We start from the raw sequence: 18,891 nt of genomic DNA on the forward strand, positions 1-18,891 counted from the left end.
ATTAATTTTCCACAGCTCCCAAGAGAAGCTGCGGCCTTTTCCCTTCCTTCCTATGTCGCATTTAACCAGACAATGATCAGTGAAGAAAATAGGATATACACTGTAACTATTACACATTGGTATTGCTTGAAGCGACAAGTAAATTCGATCTAAGCGCGCATGGCTATTTCCTTGGAAGTGCGTGAAACGCACATCTCGCGTCCCTATCATACATTCAGCCACATCCACTAATTCGTATTCAGTAATTATCTCGTTCAAAACATCCCTACTTTTATCGCTCCTTAATGCTCTATTAGAGCGATCTCGGGCACTGAGAACACAATTAAAATCACCTAACAGCACCATCTGCTTTTCGGAAGATATATACTCTTTTAACATAGAAAAAAACAAAGCCCGTTCCTCCAACGCATTTGGTGCGTAAATACATACAACCCGCCATTCAATTCCATGCAAAGCAAAATCACAGAAAACTAATCTACCGGATGGACATGAATAAAAACCTTGCACCGTTACACCGGGTAATTTTCTAACAAACATCACGCAGCCCGCCGACGTCCCTAAGGCGTGGCTCACTACCGCGTAGTACCGTGGCGTAAACCGCTGCACCATGCTGCGGGTCTCTTCATCACCATCTACTTTTGTCTCTTGCACGGCTAACACGTCAAGGTCAAAGTCCACCAGCAGCCTACACAATTGGCTGTGCTTTCGCTTGGCGGCCAGACCTCGAACGTTTAGCGTGGCCATTCTAAGCGACGGGTTGGGAGCCATGATTATAGGTCTAGTGAAAAGATTTGGCCCGGAGCATGGTGTTTACCTTTTGTGCCTAGCACACCGCTAGACGCCCCCGGAGCCACCCGGTGGACCGGTACCACTGGAGAGCGGTGGCAGCTTCTTCTCGGACTTCTTGTCTGCGTTAGCGGTGTTCGGTCGTGGCTTGTAACTGTTGCGCCTGCCCGTTGGCGTCTTCGAAGGCGGCCCGTCTTCCCCTCTTCCTTGGTTCGCTGCGCTGCTGTCCGTAGCCTTCTCAAGAGGCCGTTTGACCGAGGCTCCGACATTGCTGCTCGTAGGGTCACTCTTCGCCGACTGGTCCTCAGCTGTCTCCATTTGCTCGCTGGCTTCCGTTAGGCTGCTCTTGCTTTCTTCCTTGGTCTCTTCGGCTGGCTCTTGTGCCGCATCTTCCGTAGCGTTTTCCCTGTCCGGTGGTGTCCCCGCGCACGCATCAGGTGCAAGCCCACCGCCTACAGCACATGGGGTTGCCTGGTCTCCTGCCCCTTTCGCCGCGTCTTCGGCCTCGGCCGCATCCATCACCAACCTTGCCGTGTCGTCGCCTTCGGCTGGCCCAGTCATAGAGGCGTATGTACGTACGCACTGGTCCTCGGCGTGTCCAAACCGACGGCATTGCGAGCACCGGGGAACCTTGCAGTCTCGTCGTACGTGACCGGTGCCTTGACAGCGCAAGCACTGCATTGGCCTGCCAGGAACGACGACTAGGGCCAGCTCACCGGCGACCCTAATTTGGTGCGGAAGATCTTCCACCTTCACGCCGCTGTTGAGCTTGAGCAAGACGGACCGTGTAGTCGTCCCCTTGTCGCTGATACCCTGAACTCGCCATCGCTCTCGGGTCACTTGTACGGCTTTACCGAAAGCCGCCAACGCCGTTCTTACATCCTCATCGGCCACACCATGTATTAACCAATGAAGACGCAGCCGCACCTGCTGGTCTTGAGGGTCGACCACGATACAGCGCCGCCCCTTTACCTTCAGCTCCTTGACTTCCAGCATCCTTTTCGTGGCGTCTGCGGTGTTCATGGTCACAGCCCAGACGTGGTTAATCTGGTAGGCCCCTAGGGCCAGCACTTCCGGCAACAATCCTGTTAGGCCAAGAGCGTCCCGGAAATCTTCTACTTTGTAGGGTCTAGCTCGCACGTCGCCGTGCAAAAACACGGTGTTTAGCACGACGCGCCCCTTTGGCAGTGGAGGCAAAATAATCTGATAGCCTGCGTCATCTTCAGCGTTCCACCTGTTTCCGCGGCCAACAAAGGCCGCTGTCGCCGCTCCACTGGAGCTCATGATTCGCCGTCCGTCACGCTCGGTGGCCGGAAGTAGAATGATAGACCACGCCGGATTTTTTTTTCTTTATTGCCGTTTTTGAACGCATAACACAAAGTAACATGATAAAACACTTCAGCCACACTTGGACTGACGCGAGTGGTGCTAAAAACTTTCCATTTGTGACAAATCATCAAACAGTGATATCCACTCTGGTGGATCAGTCTGAGCCCTGAAACATTCGCGAAGATAAACAACACTTTCGATGAAGTTTTCTCGTGTGGATCTTGTATTTATGAGTGCATGTCGCACCTGCATTCGCGTTTTCCACAAACTGTGGAGGCCAAAAAGCATAATTAAATCGTAGGGCACTTCTTCACTTTCAACTGACAAGTACCGGATGCCGTAAGGACTTAAACGTAGTTCCTTTTTAATCGTCCTCTGAAGGACATCCCAATAAAAAATTGGATCCCGACATTCTAGGAAAACATGTTCCAGTGTCTCGGGCTTCCTGCATAACAAACAGTTTGTTGTCCATGGCACGAAAAGACCCTTATCATGCAGCCAGGCTTTAACAGGCAGCGTACCGGAATGTAGTTTAAAAAAAAGTTTTGACCACAGGTCTAACGGGCATGTTCTTAACTCTTTTTAAAATATCTTGCCCTGGGCCTCCAAAGTGAGGTGTCCGATAAATGGGTACCGGCAACATCACGTCAACCAACGCTTTGTACAGCTTTTTCTTATTGACATTACACAGGTATTCAGGGCTGAAACGTACTTCCAACATCTTGCACGAAAGTACAACCTCGCGCAAGTATCCTGTCACAGCACCACACATGTTATCACAGGAGACTATCCTTCCAGGGAGCAGTCTCTGTAGGCGCACTTGCATAACAGATCTTAGAAAGGGATCACTTTGATCACGCAAAAACATAAATCGCGAGACCACTTGACGCAAAAAATGATGCGCCAGGCCAAGGCCTCCGCTTTTAACGGAAACAAACAGGTTAGTTCGGCTGGTTCTTTCCCAGGTTGACGCCCAAATAAAAACAGCAAAAACACGATGCATTTTTTGAATAGCTGTTCGGGTCGCACACAGCACATTCATGACATACCAGAGCTTCGAAATTAAAAAAATGACATTACAGATAGAGGCACGGGAAAACATTGATAGCTGTCTTCCTTGCCACGCGACCGCTTTCTCTTTCATTCTCGAAGTTTCTTCTTTCCAGTACGAGCTGGGATCCCGATAACAATCCAGAGGTACTCCTAGATACCGCGTTGGCAAGGTGGACCATCGAAGCCGAGAAAAACAACCCTGTGTTACGTCCCATTCGCCATGCCAAAAACCGGAGCTTTTTCCCCAATTGATCTGACTTCCAGTCTGAGCGCAGAATTTTTCAATCACAATTGTCGCTTCACAGATGCTCTGTCTACCAGCGCAAAACACCGCTATATCGTCAGCATACGCGAGTACTTTCACGTGTGATGACTGCAGTCTGTAACCGGAAATTCGGTCAGAGTTGATAATTGCCAGGCATAGTGGCTCTAAATATACTGCGAAAAGCAAGGGGGAAAGCGGGCATCCCTGTCTTACTGAAGAACGTACAGCAAGTTTGTCAGTGAGATCGCCATTAACTATTATGCGGGTCGTACAGTTCTTGTAGGCCATTTTTACGCCCTCTACTATAATGTCCCCTAGTTTGGAGTGTTCCAGGATGGAAAAAAGGATTTCATGGGAGATGCGGTCAAAGGCTTTCGCCAAATCGATCTGCATCATTGCTATCTGACCGCCAACTGCTATTTGTATATATATTTGTATATATATTTGTATATATTTGTAGCTATGCTACGGCCTTTAATTCCACACGTCTGGTGAGACCCTACCAATTTCGTGATCACAGACTGCAGTCGTTTTGCTAGAACCTTCATAAATACTTTGTAGTCGACGTTGGTGAGACTAATCGGTCGATGTGACCCCACCAACAGGCGTTCTTCCGGATCATCAGTCTTGGGAATTAGAACGATGTGGGACGTATTGAAAGACAATGGAACCCGTTTGCGCTCATAAGCCTCAGTTATCACATGGAGCATGCACTGTGCAACAGGAAGCCGAAAGGTTTTATAAAAGGCCGCACTTAGCCCATCTGGCCCAGGAGCTTTCCCAGATGTTAGGTCGTCTATTGCTTTTTCTATCTCCTGTAAAGTTATAGGCAGTTCAAGACGTTCCTTAATTTCATCATCTAGTCTTGGAACCAGCCTCAAGAAGTCTACATGGAAGCCTTCTATGGTTTCGAGCTTATTGCTAAGAAGTTCTGTGAAATGTTCGGCTATAGCACACTGAATGCCTCTCGCATCTTCCGAAGTCCGGCCGTCAAATCGGATGCTCCTAATTTCTTTCTGGCAAGCGTATCTTTTCTCGTCTGATAGCGCTCGTTTTGTCGGCGTTTCGCCAGCCCACAATTTTTCAGACCTTGCGCGTATGACGGCGGCCCTATACCTGTCGGCGTCGATTCTTTCGAGCTGGCATTTCACTTCCCGTACTTCTTTCGTGAAAGTTCCCGGCGCGCTATTTTCCATGCTCAGCATCCATTTAAGTTGCCCGTTCATTTCTTTTTCTTTTTCTTTCTCTTTATGGGGAACCAGCGCTGGATAGGCGGCGCGTCGAAAAGAGTGCGTTGCACGCCGCCCTGGCGACGAAACGCGGCATATTTCAGCCACACAACCAGACGACACACACATACGCAGCCGTATTATAGTTCGTATGTTTCCGTATTCGCGCCGCTTGAAGTGGAGTTTTTGAAAAGAAGCTAGCGCCATCAAGTGAAGAAATCACGAAAGAAGCTTTTTAAGCTTTATATATTTTTCACAGTGCGTCGCGGTGAGCACGTGTGTTTCTTTAACGGTTGCGTCGTGTATCGATGCCATGCTTGCGTGGCTGCCTGCCTCGCAAATCTAGCAGTTATGGCTCCGGTCGTGCTGCGCTATGGTTTCGTAAGTATTAGTTGGCCTGAAGATATTCCATATTTCTCTGGCTAGGCATAAAAAATTCTGATGTTACTTCGCCACAGCAGTCAATGGAGAAGAAAGCTTTATCGCATCAGCTGACACGCGCAAGCAAAGGTTTGAGTGCTCCGCTGCTTGATCCGTAAGAATCCTGGCTACATTTAGTACTAATTACATAAATTTGCCGGATGCATCTCAGCGCCGAGTCCTCATCCGCATGCGCATTTTTATAAACACATAGGTGGCTTAGTCGCGCGTGCGCCGGCACTATGCGCATACAACTCGTATTACAAGGCAGCTTCCCTCCCACATAATTCTTGGCAATGAATGGATAATTTTTACCTTTCGTATCGTTCACTTGGTGCGGTGGCGTTGGAAGGGGCTTGGCGGTGGCATTGCGAAGGAAAAATGGTACATATGCCGGATGGTGCACGCTATTGCTCATTTTGTTTCCGACGAAATACCGACTGCAGATTCTGCTGTTTGGTACTGTCTGCCATGGCTGACCGTCTTCACTATCGAATAAACAAAGGATACACGCGAAATTTGATTTAGAAACCAGCCCGACACCGCTTGATAGAGCGACAAGACGGGAGCTTACTCCGCTCGCCTGACTGCCTGGATCCAACGCCGCCTCCGTTCTTGTTCGTAGGGTTTAGATGGAAAGACGCAGAAGGATACATCCTCCCTCATCCCGACTTAGTTGTGGCACTTGTATGCGCAACAGTATCGTCGGCGCCCTTTTGTTTTCCTTCGACTTTAAGGGCACGCAACGCAATTTTCGTCCGCGGGGGAGGCTGCATTGTGCACGTTCTGACCGCCAGGGCGGCGCTGCAGGCGCCGCGAAAACTCCAGCGCTGGTTCTCCATAGCGAGCCACGCTGCTCTTTTCTATTGCTTTCATTTTTACCCACTATTTGAACCCCTCCCATTCAGTTGCAAAACTAGCTGGCTGCGCGTCTAGCAATTTGTCTAGCTTGGTCTTTACTTGCATAATGAACCCTTCATCCTCCAAAAGCTTTGTGTTCAATTTCCATAAGTGCCAGTTAAAGCGCGATTTCCTGCCCTTCATTCCTAAAGTCATGCTCACGAGGCAGTGATCACTGAAAGGCACAGGTTTAACGTCATAACTTGAGCATAGCGGCATAAGATCGACAGATACATACATTCTGTCTAGTCTCGCATGGCTCTCCCGCTGAAAGTGCGTGTATTCTGGGTGGGTCCCAGTGGAAAACACATTGCCAACATCCTCGAGACCATACTCATGCACAAAAGTATTCAAAACTTCAGAGCTCTTGTCTCTAAGTGGCCTAAACTTCACTCTGTCAGCTGCGGCGCACACACAGTTGAAGTCTCCCAGTACAAGCAAAAACTTGTTGCCATTCAAGCATGGTTCAAGGGATTCAAAGAAAATTTTACGCTCGCTTTCTACATTAGGAGCATATACACAAACAATTCGCCAACAAAAATTCGAAAATGTGAAATCAGCAATCAAAAGGCGACCACTTGGGCATGCAAATACAGCCTCTACGTTCACTCTTAACGTCTTACGTATGAATACAAGGCACCCACTTGACGTCCCAACAGAATGACAAACGCAAACATGAAAGTTTGCTTGAAAGGAAGACACCATGCGGTCAGTGTGCTCTTGGCTCTCTATTTTCGACTCTTGTAAAGCAATTATATCAATATCGTTATCCAGAAGAAGGCGATTAAGCTGGTATTGTCGCTTTCTTGCTCCCAGACCTCTGACGTTCAAAGTCGCAACTCGAAGTGGAGCAATAAGATTAAAAGCCATGTCTTAGAAGAAGAAACGCCTCTATCCGCATGGTGCGTACCTTCATGGTTGACGTAGCCTTCCTCACGACTGCCAGGACCTCTTGACACCGGTCAACCAACACAACCAGCGCTGACACCGACCAGGACACTGTGTTACTACGGAGGCGGTTTCCCCGCCTTCCGCGGGTCGGCCGGAAGGTTCGGCCGCGGTTTTAACGACGAGCGTCTCACTCCCCCTGCCTTCGGCGGAGGCTCATCGCCGCTACCGCCAGGCTGCAGCTTGACGTCTCCGCTTTCTTCATGCGGACGTTTTCCAGCAACGGTGCTCGCCGCTTCCTGGTTCGTCTCCATGGTGTCAATGCCGGGGGTCTCCACGCTGCTTTCTTTAGCGTCCGCGGCTTTCGCCGCCTCCTTTGCCTTGTCATCGTCGTCCTGTTCAGGCTTATGCTGCGCCTGTACACTACCATCTGTTGCGCCGGAGGGCCCCGCCTTCTGCTTCACCAGAGTCGTGAATGATGGCCGAGTCTGGCGCTGTGGTTGTCCACCCACACGGGCTGCTTCCTCAGCATCCGCCTCGTCCATCAGCATCTCGGACGAGTCCTCGCTGGTTCCCGGGCCTGTAATGCTCGCGTAAGTGCGAGTACACTGGTTGTCTTCGTGCCCGAAGCGTCGGCAGATTCCGCAACGCGGGACTCGACATTCCTTGCGGATGTGGCCCGTACCGCGACACCGAAGGCACAGCGGGGGTCTGCCTGGTACCACGACAAGCGCCAACTCACCGCCAACGCTCAGCTGGTGTGGCAAGTCATCCAACTTCACGCCCGCTTTCAGCTTGAGGGTGACAAGCCGGGTGGTTGATCCCTTCTCTGTCATACCTTGCACACGCCAGCGCTCCCGGCCTACTTCGGTAACTTTCCCATAGGGCGCAAAGGCGACACGCACGTCCTCATCAGGCACATTGTGTAGAAGCCAGTGGAGCTTCAGTCGAACGTCCTGGTTCGCCGGGTCAATCACCAGGCAGCGCCGGTTTTTTACACGCAGCTCCCCGATGCCCGAGATCTTCTTCACCGCGTCCGCGTCCTTGAAAGTGATGGCCCAGACATGGCTCATGCGATACGCCCCCAGGGCGATAACATCCGGAAGAAGCGAATGCGGTGCCAATGCGTCACGGAAATCTTCAATCCGGTACGGTCGTGCCGTAATATCAGCGTGCAAAAAAACTGTTTTTAAAACAAAACGACCTGTTGGCAGACCTGGCAGAACAACTTGGTAGGTGCCCTCCTGTTCCATCGTCCTGTTTCCGCGGCCAGAAAAGGCCGCTGAAGCCGCTCCAACGGAGCCCGTCATCATGCGTCCGTCACGCTCGGTGGCCGGAAGCAGCCTAGACCACGCCGGATTCGAAATACGGTCAAGCCGTGCGGCTGCCGCTCACTAAGCACTGTAAGTGAACTGGGAGATGCAAAAGAGAAAAAAAAGGTCTCACCGAGATTTGAACTCGGATTGCTGGATTCAGAGTCCAGAGTGCTAACCGTTACACCATGAGACCGCACACTTCCGACGCCGGGAATCGAACCCGGGCCTCCTGGGTGAAAGCCAGGTATCCTAACCACTAGACCACGCCGGATTCGAAATACGGTCAAGCCGGGCGGCTGCCGCTCACTAAGCACTGTAAGTGAACTGGGAGAAGCAAAAGAGAAAAAAAAAAGGTCTCACCGAGATTTGAACTCGGATTGCTGGATTCAGAGTCCAGAGTGCTAACCGTTACACCATGAGACCGCACACTTCCGACGCCGGGAATCGAACCCGGGCCTCCTGGGTGAAAGCCAGATATCCTAACCACTAGACCACGCCGGATTTTCTTTTTTTATTTATTGCCGGATTTCTCCTCGTACAATAGACAGGAATTCTTGTTGGAATTCCACATACATACTTTGTCTCGTGTTGTTAGGTTAGTAGGGCTCTTGTGTTAGCAACTGATCAAACACAGGTAGCCATTCTGGAGGATCGGAAAGTGTCCTGTAGACGTCGCGGACGTACATGACAGCCTCTCTGAAGTACACTTTTGACGGTTGTGATTTAACATTCTCGTGTCTTACATCCATTCGCGTCTTCCATACACTGTGCATTGTCAACAACATCAGGAGATCACACGGCACGTCCCCTGTCTGATCAAACGGCAGAAATCGAATCCCGTGAGGTGTAAGTGGAAGTTGCTTTTTGAGTGTCCGTTGTAAAATGTCCCACAGAAAAACAGAATCTGAACAGTCTAAAAATACGTGCTCGATGGTTTCGGGCTTATTGCATATTGTACAGTTAGTACTCCAAGGGACAAAAATACCTTTTTTTTAAGCCAGGGTTTTACAGGGAGCGTGCCGGTGTGAAGGAAGAAGAAAAACGTCTTGGTCGACGCTCTAACAGGCATCTTTTTAACGCGACTCAAAACATTACGTTCTCGTCGTAGTACATATAAGGAACGATAGATCGGCACAGGACACATCACATCAAGCAAGTCTCTGTACAATGTTTTCTTTGTTACATCCGAGAGATATTCAATCGAAAAGTGGCTTTTCAAAAAACGAAAAGCATCAACGACTTCTTTCAAAAACCCTTTCAATGGAACATGATTAGTAGAATACGATGACAATATGTATTCGGGTAATGCCTGGCTCAAAAACACTTGACAAATACTCTGCAGGAAAGCATCGTTCTGTTGCCTCAAGAAAAAAAAAACGTGTAACAACTTGTTTCAGAAATAAATGCGATAAGCCTAGCCCTCCGTTTTTAACCAACTGAAACAAGTTCAGACGACTAGTACACTCCCAGTTCGACCCTCAGATAAAAACAGCAAACAGTTTGTGTAACTTTTGCACATACATCCTTGCCATGCAAAGCACTTGCATCATATAGAAAACTTTTGTTACCATGAACATATTACACACAGTTGCACGTGTAAAGATTGAAAAATCGCGTCCGCCCCATTTTGTTGTTTGGGATTAAACCCGGTCAATTTCACCCGCCCATTGGTTTTTGTTTCCGCGATAGTGTTTCAATGGAATGCCAAGGTATTTGCCCGGCGTATCAGTAAACCTTATGCCTTCGAATTGTGTCGGCCTCTCGTCCCATTCGCCGTGCCAGAATCCTAGGCACTTTTGCCAACTAATGGCGCTTCCAATTAGGCTGCAAAATGTTTTTCCTCCCTTAATGGCACTTTCGATGCTTTTTTGAGTTCGGCAAAAGATTGCGATGTCGTCTGCGTATGAGAGGATTTTAATTTCGTGCGTTAAGAAGCGATAGCCGCATATCGTTTTGTTGTTCAGAATTTTTAAACAGAACGGTTCAAGATATATGGCTATTAGCAGGCTTGAGGTTGGGCATCCTTGGCGCACACTAGACCTTACTGGTATTCCTTCGCTAAGCTTTTTGTTAATGATAAGTTTAGTAGTACAGTTTTTATATGCCATTTTCACGCCTTCACTTATTATACTGCCTACGTTAACTTGTTCTAGCACTGCGAACAGTATGCTGTGTGCGACTTTGTCGAAAGCTTTCTCTAGATCTAGTTGAAGCATTGCTATCTTTCCGGAAAAAGCGTCACAACCTTCTAGTATGCTTCTGGTGGTATGTATGTTTGTGAATATGCTTCGTCCTTTAATCCCGCATGTTTGATGTGGGCCAACTATAGCTGTAATTACTGACTAGAGTCTTCTTGCTACTACCTTCATAAAGATCTTATAATCTACATTTGTCAGACTTATGGGCCGATAAGATTCTACTGACTGCAATTTGGAAGGTTCATCGGTTTTAGGAATTAGAACTACGTGACTTAGTTTGAACGATGGAGGCATTTGTTTACTATCGTAGGCTTCTGCTATAACATGGGATAGTATTTCCGCTACTTCATTCTTAAAAACTTTATAGAACGCTGATCCGAGGCCGTCTGGCCAGGCGTCTTTCCTTTGCTCAAATCTTCAATTGCGTGTTTGATTTCATCTCTAGTAATTTGTCTTTCAAGCTCTAGTTTAATATCCTCGTCAAGCCTTGGCATTTGCTTAACATAGTTGTTTATAAATATATCATTTACTTGCACTTCTGTGCCGAGCAAACTACGGCATCACTCTACAAATGCTGTTTCAATAACGCTCTTATCTGTCGACACTTCGTTATGGTAGCGAATTTCATTTATTTCGTTTTTTGTTGCATATCTTTTTTTCTTCACCAATCGCCCTCTTAGTTGGTCTTTCGCCTAACGAAAGCCTCTCTGAACGCGCTCTAATAACAGCGCCTTTATATTTTTCTTCTTCCATCTGTTCCATCTGTCTTTTAACAACTTCGACTTCACTTTTAAACAAACCCGGTATTGTAGTCTCTGCATTCAAAAGGAAATCAAGTGTGCACTGTAGTTCCTTTTCCTTTTGTTTTTCTTTATGTCGTAGTATGCATGATCTGTCTATTGCACTTAGTTTAACTTCGCACTTGAATTGTTCCCAAGCTTCGATGAAATTTGTGTGACTCGTGGACACTATTTCCAATTTCTCGCGTACTATTTGGACAAATGTGTCGTCGGTTAAGAGCTGTTCATTTAATTTCCACAGTTCCCAGCTGAATGCAGAGACTTTGCGCTTTCTACCTATTTCAAACATTACGAAGCTATGATCACTAAAACTAACATGTTTCACGGCATAGTTGCAGCACATAGACATAACATCCGAAGAGATATAAACGCGATCTAATCGTGCGTGGCTTTCGCCCTGAAAGTGAGTAAATTGCACTTGATTTCCACGGAATATGTCCCCTACATCAACAAGGCCACATTCATCCACCAACGCCTTAAGCTGTAGGGCACTTTTGTCTCGTACTGGTTCATTCTTAACTGAGTCTTCGGGCTTCAAATACAATTAAAATCGCCAAGCAAAATGAGTTGCCTGTCACACTTTAGAAAGCCCGCGACACAATCAAAAAAAACTTTTCTTTCTGAAATTTGGTTCGGCGCGTGCACACATATAATTGGCCATTGTACTTGGTTTAAATAAAAGTCGCACAATGCTAACCGTCCGTCATCAGAGGTGATAACACCCTCTTCAACGATTCCTATACCTCGTTTCAGAAAGATAGCACAACCGCCACACTTTCCAACGGCATGGCAAACACAAACGTTGAAATCTAATGCGTAAGTTTGGACCATGTGGTCCGCTTGCTCCTCGCTGTCTATTTTCGATTCCTGTAAGGCTAGAATATCGATGGTATTTTCTTTTAGCAGACGTCTTAGCTGCACTTGCCGCTTTCTTGTCGTGAGACCGCGCACATTCAGCGTGCCTATTCTTAATGCCGATAAGGACGTTGAATTCATAAAAAGCGAAAGGGCAAGCGGACCGCTGGGTAATTGTGCCGAATTGACAGGATACACACTTACACAGTTATATTGCATTAATTCTGAGTGCTTCGTCAAGCATGGCGAAGCCGGGCGTTTTCCTTGTCGGTAGGCATGGCGACGTTTCGTGCTGCGCGTCCCGCTCCAGTCTAGCGGTAAAGTCGTCCCTCGGACAGCGCCCACCGCTAACGCGGAGGCCCTGTCGGTGTAGTCCTCCTGTCTGGAGGCACGTTGGGCTTCACCTTCAGGGGATCCCTACGATGGGACCCTGCCTTTGGGGGTGGTTCACCGGCGTTGACCTTCTCGCGGTTGTCGTCTTCTATGGTGATTTCCCGTGGTCTCTTTGAGACGGCGACGCCAGGGTTGGTTTTTCCTTCTTCCGAGTTGATGCTCTCCATTGCAGTTCCGCTCTCTTCCATCTCGACTGTTTCGCTAACGGCAGCACAGATGCTAGGGGTTTTCTCAGCCTCTGGCGTATTCTGTGGTTCGTCGTTCTTTCCATTTACACTAGACGCAGCTTTCATAGGTCCCTTGTTTTCGGATGGGACAGAAGGCGTGGCACCCGACGTTGTCGGCTTTTCGCCTCCACTGACGGTCTCCTCCGCGTCGACTTGGTCCATGAGGTGCTCATCGACGGTGTCGCTTCGCCCAGTTCCGGTCACACTGGCGTAGCTACGCGCGCATTGACTCTCGTCGTGGCCATAGCGACGACAGAGCTTGCAACTCGGGACTCGGCACTCGCGCCGTATGTGACCGGTGCGATGGCACCGGAGGCAGAGCGGGGGTCTGCCTGGGACGTGCACGAGCGCATGTTCTTCCCCGACGCGAAGTTGATGAGGCAGGTCCTCCACGGTAACGCCTACCTTCAGCCGTAGGGACACCAGGCGCGTGTGGGAGCCTTTGTCGTTGCAACCTGCAACGCGCCACTTTTCCCTCGAAATTTCGCTGACCTTGCCAAAAGGCGCCAGGGCACCGCTGACTTCGTCGTCCGGAGTCGTATGTAGAAGCCAATACAGCTTCATCCTGACGTCTTGATTTCGAGGGTCTATTACCATGCATCGGTGGTCCTTTACGCTGAAGGTTGGAGCAGACAAAATCTTTTGTTTGCCCTTTTCGTCCTTGAATGTCATAGCCCAAACGTGGTTCATCTGATAGGCGCCGAGGGCCTCCACTTCGGGCATCAGCTGCAGATAGTCAAGTGCCTCACGGAAATGCTCGACTCGGTAGGGCCTCGCCTTCACGTCTCCGTGCAAAAAAACAGTCGTTGTAACTGTTGTAGGTAGTTGCGGCAAAATAACCTGGTAGTCATCCTTCAATGTGTCGTTCAACCTGAGACCGCGGCCCTGCTGGGCCGCTGTAACCGCCCCTTCGGAGCAAAACATTGCGCGACCGTTCACTGCGGTGGCCGGAAGTGGAATCCTCAGACCACGCCGGATTCGAGACACGGTCAAGCAGCGCGGCTGCCGCTCACTAAGCACTGTAGGTGAACTGGGAGAAGCAAAAGAGAAAAAAAAGGTCTCACCGTGATTTGAACTCGGATTGCTGGATTCAGAGTCCAGAGTGCTAACCGTTACACCATGAGACCGCACACTTCCGACGCCGGGAATCGAACCCGGGCCTCCTGGGTGAAAGCCAGGTACCGTAAGACCACGCCGGATTTTTTTCTTTATTGCCAGTCCTCGACATATCACTACAACACACATTCCTTAAATGATATACACAAAAAAGTAAGAAAAATAAGTAATGAATACAACAACCGAACAAGAAAACGTAACATACACATTTGTTGCCGTCCGCTTCTGTTTTTTTTCTTTATTACCGGTTTCGCAACAACAATACACTTCCAACACATGAAAAGTCAAGACAGGGTTACAATATACTTTGTCAACACAATGAGCGAAAAGCCATCCGTTATGTTGTGACTGACGTTGTCACTTAAAATTCCCTTAGTGTGACTAAGGGTTCTACCCTGGCTACCCAGGGAGAAAGACATTCTTTTGTTTTTTCAACTTCTAATAACCGAGCAATGCTCTCCCGAAAGTACAGCCTTGCTGGTCTTCCGTCCGGCTCACAGTAGAAGCCAGCCATTCGTGAGCGCCATATACTGTGCAGGCCTGTCAGCATGATTAGATCGAAAGGTACTCGTTCTTCATTGTCTATGGCAAGGTACCTAATTCCATGCGTGTCTAGTGGGAATTCTTTTTTGATTGTCCTCTGCAACACATCCCAGAAGAACACCGCTTCCCAACAGTGAAGGAAAACGTGGTCGATCGTTTCCGGCTTTTTGCAAATAATGCATTGAGACCCCCATGGCATATAAAACCCATGCTCCTCTAAGAAGGTTCTTACAGGGAGAGTTCTGGTATGCAGTTTGAAAAAGAAAGTTTTTGCACTTGGTGCTGCTTGCATTCTTTTAACCCGTTTGAGTACGTTCTGACCCAGGCCTGCACTGTATATCGCCCTGTACAACGGTATTGGTAACACTATATCACATAAGTCTTTATACAGTTTCCTCTTTTTAACAGAATATAAATAATCATTAGAAAAGCGCGAACTCAAAAATCGCACACTCGCCACTACTTCCCGAAAAAAACCTTGTGCCGTCCCCGTCAGGACTTCCGTGCTAATAACATATTCAGGTAGCAGTCGCCCTAATCTGGCCTGGCACACCGTTTGCAGAAATGGGTCGCTGAATATGCAGAAATGGGTCGCCAGTCCAAGTCCCCCACACTTTACACTCCTGAACAAATTTGTACGACTGCACCTTTCCCACGTAGATCCCCACACAAAGATCGCAAAAACCCTATGAAGTTTTTGCACATTTACCCAAGAACAGTGCATCACTTGTATCACATACCATAGTTTAGCCGCAAAAAACATGTTACACACAGATGCCCTCGCAAGCATGGAGAGATAACTCGCCCTCCAAGCATTCGCCTTTTCGCGTAAGAGTTCTGCTTGTTGCTGCCAGTAGTCATTATTATTTTTGTAGAACTCAAGTGGCACACCAAGGTACTTCACAGGCGTTTTCTGCCATACAGCACTGGCAAAATTGCCCGGGGTGAACGGCTACACGCCGTTCACAAAATTGCTCGAACATACGTTGGTGCTATAGCAGGAGTGAAAATTTGCGAGTACATACAGTGGCATTATAAGAAAAAAAAACGAAGGAAAGCAAATCAGGTAGGCAGTTTGTGAATAGCCCACACGTCAGCAGGGGCACATTCAGTTGTGTCCACGACTGAATGTGCACATGTACTGTGACCATAGCCTATGGTCAATTCTAAAAGGTAAAAGTCACGTGTACTGTGACCAAAGCCTTAGACAATGGAATGCAGGCAGGGGTGACAGGTGAGGGGTCCCAGATGCCAGGAAAATTGTTATTTTGTCCTTCCCTGCAACCTATGTGCGACCTTGAAGATGGCCAATACACCCACACCTGGTTGTTTCGGACAACTGCACTGTGACCTGCATTGACCTCGGAGTTGAACGAACTGCGTTCCATTGACGTTGTGGGGTTTCCGGTTCTCGCGGTGGTTTTGTAAAGCCGTTGCGTTGTGTTGCCGGGGGCTCCGTGTCCCTCTCCTCCTTGCCTGGACGGGGTGGCAGCGGGTCATAAAACACTGTCGCTCTGCTGTCACCCCGCCCACGCGAAAGTCAACAGGCTTTGCCTATTGGCCAAGATTTTGGCGGGATTCGGGCCCTGCTTGCGTGCACTCCGGGTAAGCGCGCGCAAGACGGGCGCCCGGGGAGACCACATCGGGGCGTCGGAAGGTGCGTACGTATTCCTCTCTGCCGGTGGCGGCCCCCTTTGTCCGCCGCCGGCCGATGGTTACTCCGGCTCGTTGGGGTCCCGGCCTCGGCGGGCGTGCGCGCACTCTTCCGTCGTCTCGATGTCCTGAGGCAGCGTCGGCCGATCGTGCCCCCGTCTGTTCGTCTGTCATTTCTCTCTATTTCCCTTTTCTCTGCTGTGGGGCGCACGATGGCAGGCGCTGACCGAAGGATAGGCAAATTCTGACTGCTCGGGTTCTTTGTTTATCTCTCTGTCGCGGTGCGCCATTCTAGCGGCCACCGGCGCCCATTCGGCTATGTTTTGTGTTATGTTAAAGCGTGTGTCTGTTTTGAGTCCAACCTTAATAAATATACTTTCTGACTTCTCGAGAGCTTTGCCTAGGGTCTCCCTTGCTGCGCGCGCGCGGTCTCTCCTTCCCCTAAGCTATGGGGCCGGCGGGGCGCGTACGCGCGCAGCTGCGCGTCGGCACACGGAGCGGGCCGGAGCAGGCGTGGGCGCGCGGTGCCCTGCATGCATGGCGGCTGCGGACTGCTCGAACCCGCGGTGGTGGTCGTCCGGCGCGCCGTGAGCGTCGCGGGTGAACACCACAACGTCTTTGCACAAGTGGTATACCTCGTGTCTGCGGGCAGGCTGCTTTTTTTATATACGAAGTGTATCCTTGTTTGAAGAGTAAAACAAAATATAAATGTAAAAATTATATGACAAGGTGAACTAATAGTGATGAGAGCAGGTGGAGAAGAATTTCTAATAAATGATGCGGAAAAATACATAGCATTTCATAAACATTCTATATAACAGGTCATATATAATCGCTTAGGAACTGCATTGAGCAAGCAGGAAAATCCTTCAGTGATGCATCAAATCGATGTTTCGGCTGCGCAATGAAATGCAAAATTAAAAGAAAAAAACATAGGGAACCATGGCAGCTTCCAATGTGCGTCCGCACATTTTGACATCATACCAACAAAGAGTGATGGGAATACATGTATATCTAGAATAATGATAAGCGGCCACGAAACTTGCGGTGATTGCTCGGGTAAATACGATATACATTTCAATGAGAAGACCGCCCACTGGGATTCACGTGTTCCAAAACTTCATTGGGCGTCGGAAACCGTGACATTTGGTTTTTCGCGCGCAGCTTGGAATGCTACCCGTCAAGACGCCATCGCTCTTCTCACTGCGTTAAGTCGGGGAAATAGGGCTCGCTCGTTGTTTCCTGGTAATCCCATCGCTCAACAGGAGTCTCGTAGAACAGGGCAAGCACAGTACTATGCCAAACCCGTCGCACCTCACCGCGTGAGTAAAGCAAGTTTGAAGATATCGCCGTACGAGCCCCGAAAATAGAAAGACACGAGGGCAAGTTTTGTGTGCACTTCAAAAGCGCTTCCACAGCCGCCTGTCAACAAAAGTGGGCACCCAGGAAAATTTCTAAAATCTCACGTTATCTGCGATTCTCCTTGGTACAATTGCACAATAAGCTAAACTGCTGGCTTGCTCTCATGCACTCATAATGTACCGTGCGCTATCTTTCTTTTGTTTCATTTTTTTTCTACCAGCGGCCACAATTTAGTTAGCTCTCGTTGGACTGCATCGATTGCGAGGTTGCAAACACGTGTGTTTGAAGGAATGTGGGTAGGTGCGGCCACTAGACTAAGTCAAACACTGAAATCTGGAGCGAGAATCCATGCGCGTCTTGCCGGATTTCTAATGCTCAGGGGCACCACATTTGACAATTGTTGGAACTTACGTTAAAAAGCTCGATATTTTTTTGCACAGATGGTGCCAGGTGCCAAAGACGCCAGCGAGATTTATTGCTTATTGGAAATCCTTTGCTTGTAAAGCACTGCTGTGTAAAACTAGTGAGTGCTAGTAAATACAAGACATTTAATGGGGCTCTACTAACGTGCAACACTCGTGTGAATGAGTGTGTCCACGAATAAGACTGGAAATTTTCACGAAGATGACCGGCAGAAAAGTTGGTTACATTCGCAGCACCCTTGTGGATTACTCAATCAACAGAACACAATTTTCTCTTTATAGAATTGCCGAGAAGGGCTTGCTGCTTGATCAAATTGCAGAGTTCCAAGTTCAATAGCTTTACCTCTTCTTCAGTGATGCGTGACCAAGTAGAGGCACAAATGCCAGTAATTCATGAACTATTCATCAGCACACAAAACAACCTCGCATATATGGTAAGTGCATCTGTAGCGTATAAAACGACAAAATTTTGTTCTCCGTTGTAAAGGGAAGAACATATGCATTCATTACCTTTTATTTTTTGGCAATATATAATAATGGATATACAAATTTTATTTGCTTTACACCTAATATGTTTTAAGGAAACCATGTATCACCTTTCATTTAAAGGCAAAGCAAACTTCGCTTTGTTACGCTGAATACTTTTCCGGAAATGCAGTACGACGTTGGCTATGTACAGCAGAAACGCCGTTTTTTGCTCGCACTCCTTAGAGTGCCGTCAGGTAACGCTTCAGCTTAGGTCATAATACTGTGTCATTGGAAAGCACAGAAAGCAAACTTTCTAATGAAATATAATTCGTATCTGTCCAATAAGCGTGGAAAGCGCAGTGCAACCGTTAACACTGACGAAAATGTGAACCGCCGCAGTGGCACCGCTACCAGGATCCACACTGCTAGACACCTCGAAGGCGGCGCAACGTCAAACACTTTTGTACCCGTCGCGCTAGCTGCGTGACTATGGTGTCGATTCAGGTTGCGGTACCGACCGCATCAGCCACATTTCGACGTATATCGAATGCAAGACCAAAGATGAGCGTTGTAAACAATTTCTGCCCTTCGTCGGCGAAACTTGATATTTTTTTACGATCATTGTAATTTTCGTTTAGGTTAACTGCGTACTTCATTATAGAGAAGTA

General features: G+C 48.4%; 5 non-coding genes across 5 annotated transcripts; all 5 read right to left on the reverse strand.

Annotated features, from left to right (window-relative positions):
- Positions 1-8,307: 8,307 nt before the first annotated feature.
- TRNAQ-CUG (transfer RNA glutamine (anticodon CUG)) lies at positions 8,308-8,379 on the reverse strand. The gene has a single exon. It is a non-coding gene; the product is annotated as a tRNA-Gln (tRNA).
- A 6-nt stretch (positions 8,380-8,385) lies between these two features.
- Positions 8,386-8,457, reverse strand: TRNAE-UUC (transfer RNA glutamic acid (anticodon UUC)). Its single transcript has one exon. It is a non-coding gene; the product is annotated as a tRNA-Glu (tRNA).
- Positions 8,458-8,537: 80 nt separating this feature from the next.
- TRNAQ-CUG (transfer RNA glutamine (anticodon CUG)) lies at positions 8,538-8,609 on the reverse strand. The gene has a single exon. It is a non-coding gene; the product is annotated as a tRNA-Gln (tRNA).
- Positions 8,610-8,615: 6 nt separating this feature from the next.
- Positions 8,616-8,687, reverse strand: TRNAE-UUC (transfer RNA glutamic acid (anticodon CUC)). Its single transcript has one exon. It is a non-coding gene; the product is annotated as a tRNA-Glu (tRNA).
- A 5,027-nt stretch (positions 8,688-13,714) lies between these two features.
- TRNAQ-CUG (transfer RNA glutamine (anticodon CUG)) lies at positions 13,715-13,786 on the reverse strand. The gene has a single exon. It is a non-coding gene; the product is annotated as a tRNA-Gln (tRNA).
- Positions 13,787-18,891: the final 5,105 nt, after the last annotated feature.

This window comes from Dermacentor albipictus, chromosome 6, assembly GCF_038994185.2.
Source record: "Dermacentor albipictus isolate Rhodes 1998 colony chromosome 6, USDA_Dalb.pri_finalv2, whole genome shotgun sequence".
Lineage (NCBI taxonomy): Eukaryota > Metazoa > Arthropoda > Arachnida > Ixodida > Ixodidae > Dermacentor > Dermacentor albipictus.